The sequence below is a fragment of the Etheostoma spectabile genome, chromosome 13, assembly GCF_008692095.1.
Source record: "Etheostoma spectabile isolate EspeVRDwgs_2016 chromosome 13, UIUC_Espe_1.0, whole genome shotgun sequence".
Taxonomy (NCBI): Eukaryota; Metazoa; Chordata; class Actinopteri; order Perciformes; family Percidae; genus Etheostoma; species Etheostoma spectabile.
The window spans coordinates 27208619-27211879 of record NC_045745.1 but is presented as its reverse complement, the minus strand read 5'-3'; the positions used below and the strand labels follow the sequence as shown (position 1 = coordinate 27211879).

Sequence of the window (3261 nt, the reverse complement as noted above, 5' to 3'; positions counted from 1 at the left end):
TCTCTCTCTCTGCAGCTGCCTTTGCCTGCTCCACCCGTCTCAGTTGCACACTAGACTTAATTAAACCCAAAACATTGTACAGCACCTGTCTAAGCGAGCAGACACAGAGAGCTGCACTCGCTGATTTCTTTCAACTTCTTCACCAGCTAAACCTTTCTGTCTTACACTCCTTTGCACGCATTGTCTTTCTCTCTCCATATCTCCCTCAATTCTGATTCTCCATCACAGAGTACGAAGCTTCAAAAAAAATTCTGTGGGGGTGGATAGTTGCTTTTTTCTCTCTGTGTCTTTTCACTATCTACACTCCCACACAGTTTTGATACAAGTGTACTCAGGCACTGAAATCAGCTAAATGTTTAATGTCCAGAGTGATAGTGTGATATCATGTTGGAGAGTTTTTTTTAGAGGACCTGAATACACATGAGAAATTTTACAACAGCACTGAAACAAGGACATGTATCCCTGTGGTATGTTTCTAGGGCTATTTCCATATTTTATATGGCCTGGCGTACAACGCTTTAATAATTATCCAGTTTCTTATTCAGTGCATGCAGTCTCACACCTGTGCTTTCATTCACACGTGTGCACTTTAAACCCCTCTGCTTACTCCTGCCTTAATGTCTCGTAATTGTCTCTAGAGGGGGAACGTCCTTGATGCTCCAAGGTTAGCCCTCCGACCGGCTTAAACACCTTGACAAATTTCCACAATAAATCCAATTACCTTTCTTGGAAATGCAAAATGATTTCATTGTGTTCGACATTTTGCACCTCCTACCGTTGACTCTGAAGGTCCCACACGTCCTGCGTTTTCATTTTAAATTCTTGGAAGCTTTTCTACTTATTGTCTTCCAAATTGTCTTGAAAAGCCTTTCATTTTCTATTCATCTGTGTGAGAGGGAGCCACAGTGACCCAAGTGTAGCAACACAGCGAGTACTTAATGAAGCTGCAGCGCCTAGAGTGACTGGCTACAACCTTGTGTTTGTCACCAGCACGCTCAGGCAGAAAGCACAAGACTTCACACTTCTGTATGAGCATCCAAAACTGACAACTCAATAGACTGAAAACTGAAACTGTGTTTAGCTGTTCTGTAAACATTATTGCTTCCTGTAATTACGAGGTACACCATATAACCAATTAGAATGTAGGAATTTCTATTTTTATATAGCTTTCAACTACTGGAGAGGAACAGGAGAAGTTAAAAGTTATTGTTAAAGTTAGTTTTAAATGCCGCAATGTTCTGGAGCCATGATTCAAATATTTACTGTAATTAATGTGATGGTGTGATGGAAAGCAAACATATTTCAGCATCCAAATGGTCGTATTGCCTCATTCATTGTTAGTTGTATATCCTTATATTTTATATCTACTCATTGATACATTTACCACTTGGCTTTTTTTGTCAAGTATTTCTTTTCAACCTGCAGTGTTTTGACATGAAAAAAATGAAATTCCCCTGACAGTAGTCACCGGGTTGGCAGCAAGCACAGATACTGACAACTATTCTATAGTCTTTTCTATAGCCGGGATATGTGGTTGGTTTGTATTGACACAATCAATCAGTGAGCCAACACCAAACTACAAACTGTACAAGCTCAGATTGACATGCATACAGTACTGTACATAGTACTGTAGCTACAGTACATAGTGAGAACAGTTCATGATTGGAATCCAGAGTGTCCAGAGTGGAATAAATACATTCCTCATAGATGCAACAGCTATGAAAAGTTAACACATAATGTTCAGTCAGATACCAACATTTCTTTTTCAAATTCTAATTTGCTATCACTCTGGTTTTACATAATTAGTTACTTTGTTTCCATTGTGAACATCTAAAAAAATCACACTGATATAATACTTCCTACAAATACACCATGGAGTTAAACATGATTTATCATATTGACAGATCATAATCAGAAAACCTTGTATATTGTGGCAATATTCAGCTTCACTAAAATAAATAAATAAATAAACATAAATATACTTCCCAATTACTTGAAGAATATTAGGTAATGCATTTATATTGTTCTGTTCCCACTGAAAGAAAAGTAAATCAGAACAAAAATGATTACCTCAAAAACATAATCAGCTACATATCAAGAGCAATTTTCTGTCACTACATGAGCTTGTAAATGATTGCTTTATTTGATTTGCTATGCTCCATCCCTCTGTGGGCAGTGCTGTTCTGAAAGCATCTGGGCATAACAAATATTTTTAAGGATCCTGATGCTCCAGTTTCATAGTCCCTTGTGAAAATCACTTTTTGTAAGTATGTGAAACCGCCTGGATACTGGAAGAGGTCAGGCACCATCGTCACAGAGAGAGCAACCACTCTCAGTGTCACAGGACTCATATCTTTCTCTCTGTCAAAATCCATTTCTCACACAACAGCTTCTTCAAACAGCTCGGGGCCTGTAAACGAGAAGGAACCTGCAGCACTGATTGTACTGACTGGCTCTTACATTTTTAATGCTCATTGATTGGAAAGGATAGTTTAAAGTGCTCACATTATGCTTTTTGCCTTTTTCCTTTCCTTCACTGTGTTATATATCTTCTTGTGCGCGTTATAGGTTTACAAAGTCAAAAAGCCCAAAGTCCAGCCCAAAGGGAGTAACCATCTCCAACAGAAACCACTGTTCACAAACTGCTCCAAACAGCTCTATTGTAGTCCAGACTTTACTTCCGTGACGAACGTGTGTCACTTTGTAACACCCGTTATAATGCTCGCCTAGCTGCTGCGAGCATCCACAAAGCGTACCTCCTATGGAGCCATTTTGTTGCTAACAAGCAATCACCCGCTGTTAGTATTCTACTGACTGCCATTCATTTCGGCGCCACTTTGACAGCGTATAACTTTACATCTAAAGCGTTTAAAGACTCTATTTGTCCATTGTTTATTTCTAAAGAAACAAAACAATGTATAAAAGGCTCCACTACCTTGAATCTCACGTTATAGCTCTGTAGCAGACGTTTTCATAAAAACAGGCTAACAAATATGTCATAACCACGCGACTATCCTTCACTTCATTTCAAAAAAGTTTAAGCTATCTATGATTGTTTGATTGCTAACGTTACCTCAAAACGCCATTCAAGTGACAGCTTTTGTTGTGTTTGATTGCTAGCTTGCAGCTAAGCTAGCAGTCATTTCAAAAACTATTTAGCTATCTATGGCTGTTTGACTGCTAACGTTAGCTCAACACGCCATTCAACTGACAACCTTTGTTGTGCTTGATTGCTAACTTGTAGCCAGCAGTGAACAAACT

General features: G+C 38.8%; 1 protein-coding gene across 3 annotated transcripts in view; it reads right to left on the bottom strand.

Annotated features, from left to right (window-relative positions):
- gria3a (glutamate receptor, ionotropic, AMPA 3a) overlaps positions 1-3261 on the bottom strand; it is a 73505-nt gene that overhangs the window by 30868 nt on the left and 39376 nt on the right. The window lies entirely within an intron of this gene.